Raw genomic sequence first — 17,225 nt, 5'->3', positions numbered from 1 at the left:
AGTTTACAAGGAACTGAAAAGCAGCCTTCACAGAAATATAGATATTAGAATATGAAATGAAGTGTGGGAAAAAATATGTAATCAAATATTTTGCTTCATGCAGGCAACAGAAGGAGACCAAGCACCTTACTTCACGTAGGCATATTTCTACTGTGGTGGAGAGATGAATGGTGAAGAGGGCAGTGCTGTGCAGATGAGTGGGAGGAATGGGGGAGGCAACAAAACAAGGTAACTTAAAGCCATTTCTGCACTCATTTACTTACTGCATTCTGAATCAACTTTCCAAGTAAATTAGAAAAGATGAAGAACATCTCAAATTTATACTAGCTGCCAGTTGCCTTGTACAATTAAAATGTGCAGAGAGGTATCACTGTGCTCTGCAGTCTGCAGGGGCCATCAAAGCTCACAGCAATAGCATCAGTGCATCCTGAATGGTGTCCTTTGCCATCCAGGACTGTCCTGTCCATACACAGGAGCAGGATTCTGTCTATGGATGCTCAGTTCTGCTCTGGAACTGGAGTGATATCTGAGTACAAGTTTCTGTTTCTCTCCACCTTTTTCTCTGGTTCATCTCAGCACATATATTCTTGAAGATGGCACAAAGAAGTTGCTGTAAAGTCAGCAAATAAAGTCATGATAAAAAGCCTTTTTTGGCAAAGTAGATAGGAATGTTCTTTCATTGTGTACTAAGTAAAGCAAATATTTATTAGATGGTAAAAATTAAGTGAGCTAACTCCCCTTAAAAATCTATTTTCACAATTCTTTCAATGAAAATCTTTATCACATATTCTAGACGTGAAAAAGCAATGCTCCTGTGTTTCATTCTTTTGTTTATAAGTAAATTCATATATGTATATGTATATGCACATGTGCTGAAGAATAATAATGCATGGTGCAAATGCTATAAATCATATGCAGAAGAAACATCTGCCACTAGATCGTGTCGTTCTGGCTTATACTTTATACAACAATAAACATCTCTGTTGATATTTCATCACCCCTACATCAGTTCCAGTGGAACAATCTTCCTAATGATCATGCCTACCAGAAGATGGCGCTGAAAAACCTGTCCTACACATAAGCCCCAGGAAGAGGGAAACTGTTTCACAAACTGGCTTTAGAGTTATGAATGTAAACAATTTCAAAATATGTCTCTTTTGGATAGTATCACAGTATCACAGTATCACCAAGGTTCGAAGAGACCTCGAGGATCATGGAGTCCAACCTGTCTCCACAGACCTCAGGACTAGACCATGGCACCAAGTGCCACATCCAAAAGACTTTTGTCTTATTTTATTCTCAAACATGATGATGAAGAGGCTGAAAGTCGACCAATCGTCATGCCTAGTAAATGCCATTTTAGTTTGCCTGTTGCCTATGAGCATATTGCCATTTTCTCAACTAAATCCTCTTATCTAACCACAACACTGCTGGGCTTTCAAATACAAAACCATGTGAGCAAAAGGAGGTTTTTGGGGTGGTGTTGTTGTTTAATTATTTTATTTTTAATTGATATTTTCTGACTGGACAATGAAGTTGTTTTGAATATAGGCATACTTGAGACTCAGAAAAGGCAATTCTGCAACTTCATGTGGAAACAGAGTTTTTAAATTTCAGAAGAAAATACCAAGAGTTTTCTAGTGACATGAATATGTTCACCTTTTAAACTCATATCTGGTAAATGTCAAAGATTTCTTTGGCTTCATGCTGAATTTCAGCAAAAGCAGAATCCTATCTTAAAATGCAAAGTAATGATTTCAGACTTATTCCTACTCTTCAGGGTCAGTAGCAGCAGTAGGAGAGAGACAGGAAGAAATTAACTTTTCTACTGTGGTAGAAAAGGGTAGTTATTATAGAAAATGTAGTGATTACAAGATGGAAACTTGTTCATATCTTTGCTCCAATAGCTGTGGCTTCTCATAAAGGCTGCTGAAAACATCTTCAATGTGAACCAAATGTCACTTCAGCCTCAGGGTTCACTTCATGTCTTTTGATGCATCCCTGATCAGGCTTTGTTTTGGGATGTGAAATGGTATAGGACCATTAACCATCACCAGTAAGTGCTAATGTTAATTACATTAAACACAATCCTCCAGTTGGCCCATCTGTCATTTGTTTCTTATATGGTACCTTTTCTTGTTTGGGATTTTCTTTGTGCTCCAGCAAGACATCTTCTAGTTTTCTTCTGGCTTATTTAAACAATGTTAATTCATGTATGCCTCAGTGGAATAGTTTTATACATTTCTAAATTTAGTTTTATTTTTTTAAAGTGAATTTTTAAGATTATTTTTGCATGTGATTTTAATAATTAGTTATGGTGTTGCACCTGAACATTTGGCTTGTGTTTCATACTGCATACCTCCTAAAAAAAAATCAATCTCAATATATTTTTTGGGTTGTTTTCCTCACCTTTGATTATCTCACTTTGGTTTTTTTCACTGTCAGCAGATGAGAACTGTGTTGGTTTCCATTTCCCTTGCTAAATTTCTCTTTCTTTTTGAGATCCTTATCAGCTGAAAAAAAAGTATTTTCAGTGTTACTCATCTCCTGCTTTACTTCTGATGTGAGCTCATTTCTGCTGCTGGCTGCAATGGGAGTGACACTGACTGCTTGTAGATCTATCACAATCATCCTGTGGTGCTCCATGCACCATGACTAATCACTATGAAATAATAAGCAGACATAAAGCAGTGTGATCAGAGGTTAGGTAAATGAAATATTCTCACATGTGTGCTCCTGTCCCTTATTCTCTGTGTATTACTGTGGGAGCAGTGCTGAGGCCCTGGGCAGCTCTGGGCGTAGCTGGGCACCGAGCTCCATCTCCCGGGTAGCAGTGAGAGGCAAGCCCTCTTCAAGCCCTGCTGCTCCGTGGAGACCTGCAGTTTAGAAATGCTGCCTGGACACTTCAAAGATTGTTTGGGTTGCCTCGATTGCTCCCCTCAGCTTGTGGCTGCAAAATGTTCAAGTATCTGGTTTTGGGATGATTTCAAACCTGAAAAGCTGAACACAGAGCAAGTTTGGAAAGGAAATTTTAGGAGCAGGGCATGTCTTCCTCCTGTGTCGGGCAAGTTTTTCAGATCTAAGCTGTGAACTGGGCCTGAGAAATGCTTTATTTGTAATTTGACTTGTCATAAATGCAGAGGAATTAAATTTAAGTTTAGGACCTGTGAAAATCAGTATTGCAGAAGCAAGTTTTCTGCTATGTTTTGCAAAGCCATGAAACTGGTACACTCATGTGAATACCTGGTTGTTAAACTTGGAAGAGCCATAGATGTTTAAGCTCTTGTAGACTGACAGTTACAGTTCAGTTTAGGGTTTGAAAAAGATACTTTGGAGGCATCTTTCCTGCTTCCTGAGGGAAAGGAAACGTAGATCTGAAGACATTTAATGGTCTTATCCAAAATACCTGAGCAATAGGGCAGGTTTGGTTTAGGAAAATCAGATCCCAGTAGCAGTTCCTGTGGTGATTTGAGAGGTCCTTCAAGACAGTCACATACAAAGGGATTTGAATGCCTTTGTTCTTAATTTCCAGGCAAGTTTTATGTTCCCTTTTATGGGGTTACAGTTATAGATAGGCTTAGAGGGGCATGAAATACTGACAAGAACATTTTCCTCCCAGGTCTGTAGGATACTCTGATGCAAGTTCAAGGATAAATTTCAATGCCTTATTCTTACTTTGCAGGAATTGTAGGTCTTTTGGGGCTTTCTTGAAGACTAAGAGTAAGTGTAACATGGAGTTAAGAAAGTAAGGTTTACAGTTATCTTTCCTGCTGTGTTTGACAAAGTTCTATGAGATCATTTGAGGACCAATATCCTGTGAATCTTATCCCTTACTCTTAATTTTTGGGCCAGGAATAGTACTGCTATGCTTTTGTGAAGGCTATAGGAAAGTAAGAGAGAATATGGAGGACCAGATTATTTCAGACTTTCAGCAGGTTATTTGATGAAACCTGGTGCAGTTACCTTGGGACTGGTAGTTATGGATTTAAAGAGCTTAATTTTGGGGGGCATCAGGTGGTGCTTGGTCTGCATGATCATTTTGGTATCCATTCACCACTGAATGGCTTGCTATGACATAGCATTCTGTAGTGACTCCTACATGCTGGCCATATTTCACTGAGGGCTTGTGACAAGGCAAGTGATTTGATTATAGACATTTGCCATGGGACTGTTGGTTGTGTAATCACCAGGACAACCAGGATTAATAAGAGGAGAGAACATACATGTGGTTGAATTTTAAGCAAATCATGGTCAAGATGATCATGATCAGAAATGTCAGAAATAAAAGAGACAGGTATCGCTTTCCCCTGCTTCAAACAGTCATGAAGATAGCTAGTACATCCATGCCTGAACCTGTCTCTGAAAAACAAGAAGAGAAATCCACATTCAGAAAACACTCACACACAGATTAAGAGGTGTTAGTGATGTCCAGGCTTCTGTGGATATCCATCAGATGGAACCTCTAAGGAAAGTGCGAATACACTGGTCTCCAGCTCATCTCAGCTAGTTATAGAACTGAGTTGAGACTTTGTCCTCTCCTGTCCAGAGATGTGAGCCTTCCTTTCACACACAAGCCACAGAGGTGTTTTCAGACTTGCATAAGTGACTTGGCAGCCCACATGCCATTTCTGAACATGACATAATTAATTAGAAGGTCAAGAACGTGCTTCTATGGCAGCCTGCTGCAGGGACGAGGCAGCTAGATCAGCCTCAAGCCAAGTGCAAGGCCAGGAAACCACGGTAGTCTGGAGCCCTCTTTCATTCAGGCCTACCAGAGAAGAGATGCTCAGCAGAGGTGCACACAGCTATCAGCACTGGCAGGAACATCAGAGTGTGACTGAAGCCAGACAAGACCAGCTAGGATATGAAAGTCACAAAAAGCTATCTCTTTACTGTTGAATTGTACCTTGGAAATATATGGGTTATGAGGGTCTCTTTGTTTTACCTGGAAGTGCTATGTCTGTCCGTTCCTCATGAAGATTTTGGTCTCAGATCAACCAGCACAGCCAGTTCCAAGGACCAGAAGCATATTTCTTTGGTTTGTCTTGTGTAGCATGTAAAAACACCTGCAGGAAAGTGCTGACAGTGAGGACTCCGAGTTTCACATGCCTTGGAAATCAATAAAGCCATTATTGGTTTTGCCTACTATACCCTGTGAAACAAAAGGTGCTAGTGTCATCGAAATGTGGTCTCTGACAGTTGTGACAAGGTAAAAGCATGTCCCTAGTTCTGTTGGTGCCACTGGCAATGCCTTATCTCCTCTGATGCAGAGCCCTGGGGGAATGTACAGACACATCAGCATGAGATCAGAGGATGTGATGGTTGAGACCCAGGTGCAACAAAGTCTTCCGCTACAAGAGCAAAGCTATGTCTACAAGGCTCTAATGCATCTCAAATAATATTACATAAATTGCACCTACAATGCACTTACAAAACAGAAAGAATTTGTGTGCAGTCACGTCTGTTAGTGGTTGTTGGGTACTGTGCCCCTCCCTGATAGATGAAGCAAATTCCTGCCTGTGCTGAAAGCGGTGACTCTTGGAAACACTGCAGCACATGTCAGGTGCAGTGCATTTGAAGTTAGCAAATACAAACCCATTAGAAGTGTTGAGAAGTTTTAAATCTAAATTCCTCTTTGAAGTATTCTCTTATCAATTGGAAACATACTGTATTTTCTGAAAGTGCTAATACTACCTTGACATAACTTCTCTTGACAGCTGGGAGAAGGTTTACAGGTTACAGGCAACGAGGTTTTTCAAAATTAGCTTTTGCAGTTCCTGTAGAAATGTGTTCTCCCCATATGTGGTGTTTTCAATGCTGACACTTGGTGGTGCTGCAGTTAGTATTTTTCTGCATATCTTTCTCTGCTTCTTGGTTTGTTCTTCATTTGCTTGGGCTGTTGAAGCCCGTGAGTAAAAAAATATTCATGTTTCTGAGGAACCATGCTTAATCTTTCAACAGTTAGAAGAACAGTTTAGGAGAGACAGGTGAGGGAGAAGAGGAGGAGGGGTGGCCCTGTGTATTAGGGAATCTCTTAATGCCACACAACTTGAGGCTGAGGATGAAAGGATTGAGTGCTTGTGGGATAAAATCAGAGGGAGGGCTGACAAAACTGACATGCTGGTTGGAGTCTGTTACAGCATTTTTATAAAAATATTAATGCTAAAAAGAGGGGCAAGAAGAACCTCCACTCTTTATTGGACCTGGAGGGGAACATTGTAACTAAAGATGAGGAAAAGGCTGAGGTACTCAATACCTTCTTTGCCTCCATTTTCAACTGTAAGGCAGGAGGACTTCAGGATAGCTAGCCTCCTGAACTGGTAGATAGGGTCAGGGAGCAGTATAATCCCTCTGAAATCCATGAGGAAGTAGTTAGGGACTTGCTGAGCCACTTGGATATTCACAAGTCCATGGGACCGGATGGGATCCATCCTAGGGTGCTGAGAGAGCTGGCAGATGAGCTGGCCAAGCCTTTCTCCATCATTTACCACCAGTCCTGGCTCACCGGAGAGGTCCCAGATGACTGGAAACTGGCCAGTGTGATGCCCATCCACAAGAAGGGCCAGATGGAAGAACCTGCAAACTGCAGGGTTGTCAGCCTGACCTCAGTGCCAGGAAAGATTATGGAGCAGATCATCTTGGGGGCAATCACAGAGCACCTGCAGGATGACCAAGGGATCAGGCCCACCCAACATGGATTTAGGAAGGGCAGGTCCTGCCTGACCAACCTGATCTCCTTCTATGATCAGGTGACCTGCCTGGTGGATGTGGGGAAGGCTGTGGATGTAGTCTACCTGGACTTCAGCAAGGCCTTTGACACCGTCCCCCATAGCAAACTCCTGGCCAAGCTGTCAGCCCATGGCTTGGACAGCAGCACTCTGTGCTGGGTTAGGAACTGGCTGGAGGGCTGAGCCCAGAGAGTGGTGGTGAATGGTACCACATCCAGCTGGCAGCCAGTCACTAGTGGTGTCCCCCAGGAATCAGTGCTGGACACAATCCTGTTCAATATCTTTATTGATGATCTGGATGAGGGGATTGAGTCCACCATTAGTAAGTTTGCAGACGACACCAAGCTGGGGGCAGCTGTTGATCTGTTAGAGGGTGGAAGTGCTCTGCAGAGGCACCTTGACAGGCTGGACAGATGGGCAGAGTCCAACACGATGGCATTCAACAAGTCCAAGTGCCAGGTGCTGCAATTTGGTCACAACAGCCCCATGCAGTGCTACAGGCTGGGGTCAGAGTGGCTGGAGAGCAGCCAGGCAGAAAGGGACCTGGGGGTGCTGATTGACAGCCACCTAAATATGAGCCAGCAGTGTGCCCAGGTGACCAAGAAGGCCAATGGCATCCTGGCCTGCATCAGAAATAGTGTGGCCAGCAGGAGCAGGGACGTCATTGTGCCCCTGTACTCAGCACTGGTTAGGCCACACCTGGAGTCCTGTGTCCAGTTCTGGGCCCCTCAATTTAACAAGGACATTGAGACACTTGAACGTGTCCAGAGAAGGGCAACGACGCTGGGGAGAGGTCTCGAGCACAAGCCCTATGAGGAGAGGCTGAGGGAGCTGGGATTGTTTAGCCTGGAGAAGAGGAGACTCAGGGGAGACCTTATTGCTCTCTACAACTACCTGAAGGGAGGTTGTAGACATGTGGGGGTTGGTCTCTTCTCCCAGGCAACCAGCTCCAGAACAAGAGGACACAGTCTCACACTGCACCAGGGAAGGTTTAGGCTCGAGGTGAGGAGAAAGTTCTTCACAGAGAGAGTTGTGGGCTGCCCAGGGAGGTGATGGAGTCCCCGTCCCTGGAGGTGTTCAAAAAAGGATTGGACATGGCACTTGAAGCCATGGCTTAGTTAGTCATGAGGCATTGGGTGATAGGTTTGACTTGATGATCTCTGAGGTCTTTTCCAACCTTATTTATTCTATGAGTCTTGTATTAATAACAATAATATTATCATTAATAATATTAATACTAGTAATACTAATAATACCAAATAAACATGAACCCCAACCATACTGCCTCTGCCACTGCTGCTGTTATGGTGCACATTTGCTTATAAGATATGTAAGCATCATTCTAGTGAAACAGGCCAAATACAGGCATGATTCAGTAAATACAACTGTCAACAGAAAGGTGAAGCTCTGAAAAGGTTCTTGAGACGTCATGGAGTATACCATACAGAAACAAGGATAGCTGAAGGTCTAATTAGCCTCCTCTAGAATACCAGTGTAGGCCTTATGGGAATATGTCAAATGCTTATGCTTTTATCTGTGGGGTTTTGTTGTTGTTTGCTGGTGGGGTTTGTTTGTTTGTTTGTTTGGATTGGTTTGGTGTTTGGGGTTTTTGTTTGTTTGTGGGTTTTTTGTTTGTTTGGGGTTTTTTTTGTGTGTGTGCGTCATACATCTCCCATAGGGGATCTTTGCATGAGTAAAGATTAGAGTTGAGATGATGCAGATTTTGGGTGTTCCAATTTCACAGGCAAGATATGGTCATATCTGGCAGTGGGCAGCAGAATGGAGATTTTGGCTTGTCCCAGAATTTCTGTGGAGCTCACAGATGTCAGATGAACTGCAAGAGACAAGAAGAGCTGCTCAGATGTCCTGATCCACTGCTTTGCACTGAGTGTCTCCAGGTTTTCCTCTGACACCCCAGAAGCTTGGTATGCCCTCTGGCTTTCACCCACAAGAGCCCTCATGGAAGCTCATAGCATTAAAGCAGGCATTTCAGGTCATCCTGAAGTAATAAGCAACAAGGTTTTACTGTTGTGAATGAGGTTCATTCCTGTGTGGGAGGTAGCAATGCTGTGATGAGAAGCTGTCTCTCTGTTCCAGTTCTCACTGCCTCAGCCCTCCACCTTCACACAGCACCAGCCACAGTTTCAGGCAGGAAATAACCTGTAGGGACGAACGATCTTAATTATTAGGACAAAGATTACTTGTTTAAGTGCAGATTCTTAGTAATGATATGAAAAGTAATGAAGATATGTTGTTGTAATTAAATCAAATCTGTGCTTTCCTCCCCAAAGATTTCCTTTTAAATCTAATTTTTTTGTTGTTGTTGGTTAATTAGTATTAAAGACCCAAAGAGACAGCTCATTGTGGTTAATGCTGGGGGGAAACTTCAACCCACTGCACTCATGCATGACAAACATGAGGTAGAGCATAACTGCTATTATAGGCTTTCTGGGAAGTGGTCAGGTTACAGGCTCTAGTAAACAATGCTCTAGCTGGCAAAATGCAGTGAACACACAGACACAGAAGAAATAAGGTTAAGAAGCACAATGAATCTGCTCCTGCTGAAACAACAGAGGCATTCAGCTGGTGTGGAAAACTTGCTTTGCTAGGCAGGAAAGTACGTTCTTGGTGGTACTGTGTGGTGAAAGCCTCAAAACATATGGTAGGATCAATTACAGTTTGGGACACATGTTTTAGAGCTTTTTAACATGTAACCTCCATATCTCACTGGTCTTGGTAGATAAAAATGAGCTGCTTGTCACATCTTACTGCTTTGCAGAGGCTGACTCTATATATGTGGACTTTGGAGTCAGGATAGATGAAGGGAATTATGCACTGGCAGAAAAAAAAGAGATGCCCATCATCATGTTGTGAATGGGAGGATTACAATATATACCACTTACTCAAGCTCACTGAAAAACAGAAATGGGAAAAAACCAAAAAAGACTAGAAGTTCCCTTCATTATTTGATCAGATTTTTTTTCCCCCCAAGAAAAAAAGTGTTCCTTTGTTTGCTCTTTCTTAGTTTATTTTTTGTTGTAGATGTAATTGGCTCTTTCTGTTAATATCTGAAGATTGGATGTTATCTGATAGAAGATTTTTTTGTTTAACCTTTGTCTGTGGAATAAAGTTTGTTTTCCTTTACACTCTGTCTCTCCTTTTAACCAAAGGATTGTATTACATGTGATTTTCCCCTGGAAATTAGAGAGCAACCCTGCCTCTTCTGGGAAGTGACAGTAAAACTTAGTCTGTCTGACATATTAAAAAGGTTTCCTTAGCATTGTGCTCCTGTTTATTTTAAATCAGCTTTAAAGTCAATGTCAAACATTTCCTGAGCACTCTTACTTCAGTTTGCAATATACATTGTAACTTGCAGGTCCTTAATTTACAGATGCTTATTTACAGATGCACTTGTATATCCTGTCACTTGTAATGAAACGCTTACCATGGCATGGGAAAACTCCAGGAAATTTTTGCCAATGATCTCTGAGTACCTGTTTCTATAACTAATTCAAATACTTTTGTTAGGAAGAGGTATTTTTGTAAAATATACATTTCTACTTTCACTCACAGACGTGCACAGGTGCATAAGCATGTCTTCCTCCTTTTCATGAGCATCCTATTGATTCTTTTCAGAAGCTTTTGATTATCTCCAAGGGTTGGATGCAAGCTGGACATTGCTAAGGAAACTGAATCCATGAATCTCACGAAGAAAAATGAGCAGTAGTTCTTTGTGCACCACATACTTCATGCCTACATATCTTATCTCAAAACAAGCAACTCAGCAGACAATAAAAATGAATGTCAGAGCCCTGAGATGACCAAAGTGCTTCTGCATCTTCCTGGTGTTGGTACCGTCTGGCAAGGCCTCAGTCTTGTTCAGGGATGCTCTGGACAGAGCTTGCATCTCCACTTGGGCAGATGGCATGTTTATCTTGTGTTGTATCCATTAATACTCATATAATTAAATTCATAGTTTAAAGTATTTGGGAAGTGAAGCAAAAGTAAAGTGATTAATTCTTTTATGAATGAGTCACAAATGAAGAAAATTTAGCCTTAAACTACCACTTAGCAGGTGTATAAAACATATACACTCAGATTTAAGTAGAGGTGAACAACAATAGAGAATCTGAGAGGCACCTCAGAACAAACCTCACTGTACGATTATATGCACAAAATTTTTTAGCATTTTTATGGTGCAAGTCTCTTTGCAGAATTACAAGAAAACTGGTGTTAGTACCCAGCCAATTCACAAAGCAGAAGCTGACAGGGAGAAACTAAACTTTCTTTCAATAGTTATAAGGAAGATACGAACAAGCTTTTTAGCAGAGTCTGTTGTGGCAGGACAAGGAGTAATTGTTTTAAACTAAAAGAGGGGAGACTTAGACAAGATAGAAGGAAGAAACTTTTTATAATGAGGGTGGGGAAACACTGGAACAGGCTGCCCAGAGAAGCCCCATCCCTGGAAACATTCAAGGCCAGGTTGGATGGGGCTCTGAACAATTTTATCTAGCTAAAGATGTCTCTTTTTGTCGCATGGGGGCTTAGACTAGATGACTTTTAAAGGTCTGTTCCAACACAAGGCACAGCTATGGTGTTAGGATTCTTCCAGGAAAAATGATCTAATCTATAGACTGTAGATAGGAGGCAGCAGGAAGGTAATAATGCCATTCACAGCCAAAATGAACACTCCCCAAGAACAGATATAGCAACGTGACTCAGACCTCCTGTATGATTTGACACAGTTCCCCAAAACCAGCACCACCAATGTATCTAATTGGGCTCCCCCTGTCAGAGCACAGTCATTGGGATTCCATTTCATTCAAAACTTTCCACAAAAGATGTAAAAAAATGCTGTGGTAGACACTGTCTTGCCAGACACATAATACTTGGTGTTGCTGGAACAGCTCTGGCAGCTGCAGACTGCAGTACAAGCAGCTCCCACACTGACTCTGGCTGTAATTGCAGGTCTAGCCTCTTTACTCCTGCAAAAAGAGTAGCCTTTTTCCTCGTCGTGGTGTTCTTTGATTTTTTTTGAAGGTGTGAGGTTTTTTAAATGTAATTTCTGGGCAAACCCCATGATTCATAAAACCTGTTCTCAACAGCCTTGTCACATGCCAGTGACAGAATCATATTTCATAAATTTCTGTACATAAATGCACAAAAATATCTTTTAAAAGACTTGACTCTTTTTAGCTCATACAGAATACAATGCTCCTACCCAGAGCTCAAAATCCAGTGATTCACTGAAGCACATACAGCTCAGCTTCCTCCAGGCTGGCAAGGTACTACTGAGGCAGATGGGTGAATCTCCACAGTGGATTAGTCTCTCAACTGCAGCACCATTATCTTTCTCACTTAAACTTTTATTTAAGACTTTCTGCTGTTGCCTTATGTGTGTACCTGTAACTTGAAATTTGACTTTCCAGGGTGGGTGGTTTTATAGCTTCAGCCACCAACAGCCTGTGAAGCACAGAGTTTCTGTCCAACAGCAAAAGAGGTCCATTGACAGGAAGATTTCTGGAGGGCATGGAAAGTTCCCTTTCTTGTATATAAAAGCGAAAAACTTATGAGATGAGCTCTAAAGGCCATGGCAAAAGGATCTATTTGTACACCTCCCTTTGCTTCATGTTCTCAGGATGACCTTGACTGTAATCATAGGTGTGAGGAGGTCTGGGTCGCTATGGAGAGGCAAGTGCAGCCTATGCTAAGAGCTCTACATTCTTTCAAAAAAGGTAATTTTTATGAAGTGTAGTCTGGATGTTGCTGAATGAGCAGTCAGGAGGGGAGGTTTTGACAGAAAACTTTCCTTCTGGAAGTTGTTTTGTTTGATTATTTTTGCTTTAGATCTCATTTGTAGACTGCTGAAGTGCACAATGGGGTTGTGGCCAGGTGCTTTCTCTGTGCTTTGTGCTCTGGCTAAATTTCATAAACAAGCTGTAACCCTCAAGGTAAATTTTAATTTGTTTATCCTGGGCCTTGCCTCTTTTGTTTTCCCCTTCAACTGATCAGAACTTGAACCTTTTGCTTATTTAAACAAAAATTTATACTTTTCTTCTGTTTCTATATTTCTTTCCCCTTTTATGAGAAAAAAATGCAATTATTAAATTTTGTTTACTTGTTTGTTTTTTTTAAACTATAGGTTGTAAAAACAATTCTGCAAATGCCCAAACCTTTTAGGGTGTGCACCTTTTTCTACAGGAAAGCACCACTAAGGTTGGGCTAGTTCAAAGCCTGTTATGAGAGGTCACACTCCAAGCAGAAGAGAGCCTGGAAACAAATTTCTCTTCTGCAGGAGATATATGTATCAAAACCATACCCTGTGAGGGTAGCTACTACTTTGATGGGTTTTTCTCCTCTAAAAATGTAGCTTATTATATCTTAAACATAGAAGGTCTAACCCTGTACCTGTGCTGTAGTTGAAGCATAAATAATTTTTTTTCCAGCCAAAGGCAAGACAGCAATGAGCTGCTGCTGAGGGAACATCACTGGAGAAGAAAAATACATTTTGATTAAAATATCCTTACATACATTTGGCAGTCAATCACAAGCTGCCAGTGAGACATGCTCAGGAAGAGCTGAGGATGCCTTGTGTCCTTTGAATGGCCACACAGTGCAGGGACACCCAGGTTGTTTTGTTGGGGGGATAGCTTGGGTCTCAGAAGCACTTTGTGCATCACCTTGGGGTCACCTTCCAGGTGAACTATTCATCAGGTCAACACCTGCACCAGCATGGGGAGGCTGCTCCTGGCACTAGTCCATGTCCCTTTCCTCACCATGGCTGCCCTGTTCTCTCCCAAGATCACAGGCAGGGGTGGTTTAGCTTTGCCCTTCAAAACAAATGTTAATTGTTTTGCTGGAGCTGGACTGGCAAAGCTGCCAGACCCCTTACGACAGCAGTGGGCTGCTAGGAACCAGTCCATAGCCATGCCTTCCCTGTGCTGAATGGGAGGAAGAGGTGGTGTGCAGGGAACACCCTGTGCTGTTGGCACAGTGGGGCTGAGGCAGAGTGCCACCCGCAGCGCCTTTGCACATGCTATTTCACACAGCTCAGTGATCACAAGGCTGCTCTCAGAAGTGTTCACCAAAGGGAATCAGCAGCCCTTGATGATCTCCCTTGCATGGCAAAAGCTGCAGCCATGGGTGCTGGATGAATCACAGGCCCAGGACTTCTTCAGGGTGTGTATGCTGCATGCTCCTCTGGCTGTTAACTCGTGATCTTACAGCCTGTCCTTTCCACTGCCTCATGCAGCTGTGGAAACCAGAACTCTTTCCTCTTGTGGACTGTGGCTTTCTGTTATCCAAAACTAAACATCTCATCACATACCATTTGTGCTGCTGTTGCTGGTGCCCATTCAGGCCCTTCTAGAGTGCCTCTGTTTGCCCCGTCCCTGTTTGATATTCTTAGCCACTGAGATTTGCTGGTAACAGGCAGTCCTGTGAACAGTTTCCTATGGACTTCCTTGAATGCATTTGTATCTGCTGAGCTGCAAGTTCCATTTAAAGCAATTTTCCATGAATGGGACATTCAGAGCATCCCTCTCTGGAGCAGCCTCTCCAGTGTCTAGCAAAGGATGGCCTCTCACCCTGGCCTGTCTCTCTGTGGGGTCATTAATAGGCCTCTTCCCTCTCCCAGCTGCATTCATGCATAGTTTGTGTGAGTTTAATTTTCTGCCCTCTCTTCTAAATGTGGCAGAAATAGGCCAGTGGCTCAACAGCAGCTGGGAAGAAGAAAAGGTGATGGTGAGTACAGATCCTTGTTTCCTTCGGAAACAGGACCAGGAACAGGATGGATGTGTTCATAGAAAGACGCTTGCAGTTTTATCTCCTTCATGATAAAGCAGTGCTACAAAAAGTAGCTGGGTACAGAGAAAGAGGCTTTTCAGGACATTAAATTTGCTGCAGTGTTCAAGCAGGGACAATGCATTTCTTAGCTGGGTAAAAGGACTATTTCAAAAGACCTTTCCCCTTCAAAGCCTCACAGCCCCTCCTATGTTTCTGAGATTGCTTTTGGAAGGAAACAAAAGATGCAAACACCAGACCAAATGTGTTAACTGAAAAAGATATTTTTTCAGTCAAGCAGATGGCGAATAGAAACCTACCACAGAAAACAGCCTTATGCAACTCTTCACAACCAGTGTGTGCCTGGTAAATACAAATCGGCAGATAGAACAGTGAGACAGAGCTAGGCAAAACAGCTTGTGCTATTGAAACAGTGAGGCAAGGAGCATATAGTAATTTGTAATGAACTTGTGGAGGATACATAATAGTACAAAGGTGGTGATGCAATCCAAGTTCATTTGTGCAGCTCGCCAAACCCTACAAATCCACAACAGAAGCACGAGTCAGGCAAAACTAAAGTTACACTGGTGGCTGCGGCTGGTGGCATGGGAGCATTGTGCATTGTGAACCAACCTGCTTATTTAACTGCTGGTTTCCTAACTTTAACTTTTTTCTCGTAGATTTAAAAACTTTTATGTAAAACAGTCACTTGAGTCTCTCACATGGGCTGCATATACTGACAGTAGCTCTCCCGTGTCCATGTCTTTCCTTATAGAATCATATTTTTGATTGACTTTCATACAGAGGAAACTCCCAGAGGAACTCGTTGAACCATATGGGTCCTATCTTTTGACATAACAATTATTGCCTGGTAATAACACAATAGCAATAGCAGCATGTTTGGGGATCAACAGTGAAATACTAATGAATGTTAATGCATTGTTTTAATCTACTACATTTGTTTTGTTGATGTAGTTATTAACCTTCTGGTCTGTGGTTAATAAGGCGTTCTATTTTAAGGTGATATTATCGGGGGGAAGAAGAGGAAAACAACACTGATGAAATGAGACAATTTGTTCTTCATTTCGTTTACATTTTGCTTGATAATTGACAGCAGATTTTAACCACTAACCCATAGACCGGAGGGACATTGATGTTATTTTAATAGCACAGCAACAGAGGGGTGCTTTTTAAAAAGAGAATGTACAGCTTATTTTAGCTTTACAAAAGGACATTATAGCCAGGAAGTGCTGCAAGTTGCACAAGGCAGCCTGAGGGGCAACACTGGTCACACAAGGTCCACGCTGTACTGAGCGATCACCCAACAAAGCTGGTGGCCACAATGGGCTGACTGCAGGATGAAAGCCAACAACAAGTGGAGCACAAGGCTGTTTCATAGTGCACAGATGGTCACTTCCCATGGGGCAGGGTTTCTTCCTCTCTGCTTTAAATTACTCCCTCCCTATTCTTCTGCCCTCTCACTGTCACATGTTCTGGCCCCTGTGCTCATACTGAAGTGCAGCTCATTGGTGTCCACTTAGCTTGGTTTGAGCCTTTTAGCTATAGTTTGTCATAGGATTTGGGGTTTCTGGGGAGAGAACAGAGGAATTTAATTGGGAAAAGGAATAGCCTTAAGTGTCCCTCCTCTCATCCTCCTTTCTAGAAATCTTTTTCTACTCTAGATGAGACTTATGGATGTATCTAAGGGATACACTTAAGAGTACAGCTTTCACTGACAAGTAGTGAGACTCATTTCTCTAACCCCCCTGGCCTATTTGAAAGTTTCCCTTAGGTACAGAAAGCAGTATCCGTTGTCTATGGTAGCAAGGAAAATGTCCTCAAAAATCAAAAAGATGGAGCCTGGGTATGTAATTTTCCAAGTTCAGACAGCATGCATCTGCTAGAACCCCTACTCCCCTTTAATCACCTTGATCAATTCCACCTGTGACCCCACAACCCCCTTCTGAGGCTCTCTTTAATCCAGGACCCCTCCTGTCTTCCCTGGTGGTGCTGCAGGGTGTTGCTCTCCAGGAGGAAAGTTGTACCTGTCCAGTGCTTTGGAAAGAAAGAAGAATATGGTTTTATTTCTCATTAAGATTTCTTTAAAAAGCTTTCCTTTTAAAGAAAGGAAAGTTCCTTGCATGTAAGGTGAGGAGCCTGAAGCTTATATTGCTGCTTATAAAAGTGTGTGAGCATACAAAGCCAAGCCTGCCATTTTCAGCAGTTTCCTCTTGTACTAGGGTGGCTGAAGTAAGAGTCAAAAAACAAACAGTGAAGGTAGGGGGGTATTTAAATTAGTTTAATCTCTAAGTTGTTTCAGCCATATTTTCAGCTACTAAAAATCCCTTCTCTAACCTAGGAAAAGTATATTGCTGATAAAGCAATTCACTTTAAAAGAAGGCACTTCCTGGGGTATGTATTTGGATATTTCTCTTCAGTGACTGTGACTGTGCACTATTATTCAAGCAGCTCTTTGGAAAGGATCTGTGTCCCTGTGACAGGGAAATGCTTTCAATATTTGTATGCATGCTAAATCAACTTGCCTTGAAAATATTAGAGATTACCAGATGCATTTTAAGGCTGTTATATCTGTAACTTCCTTCTGTTCACAAATGCCAGCAAGAGAATAACAGACTAAATCAGAACCACTTTTTTTATTATACTTCATTTATGACACTGGACTCTCCTTTCATGCTATTCCTTCTTGCTTCTCTT

General features: G+C 42.2%; 1 long non-coding RNA gene across 1 annotated transcript in view; it reads left to right on the top strand.

The window, feature by feature from the left end:
- The first annotated feature begins 167 nt into the window (after positions 1 to 167).
- Positions 168 to 17,225, top strand: part of LOC128897922 (uncharacterized) — a 60,488-nt gene continuing 43,430 nt past the window's right edge. The window contains exon 1 of the long non-coding RNA XR_008462640.1: positions 168 to 228. This is a non-coding gene — a long non-coding RNA (uncharacterized LOC128897922). The remainder of the gene's footprint in view (positions 229 to 17,225) is intronic.

This window comes from Dryobates pubescens, chromosome 2 (genome assembly GCF_014839835.1).
Source record: "Dryobates pubescens isolate bDryPub1 chromosome 2, bDryPub1.pri, whole genome shotgun sequence".
Classification (NCBI taxonomy): Eukaryota; Metazoa; Chordata; class Aves; order Piciformes; family Picidae; genus Dryobates; species Dryobates pubescens.
The sequence above is the reverse complement of the archived record's forward strand: the minus strand, read 5'-3'. Positions and strand labels throughout refer to the sequence as shown.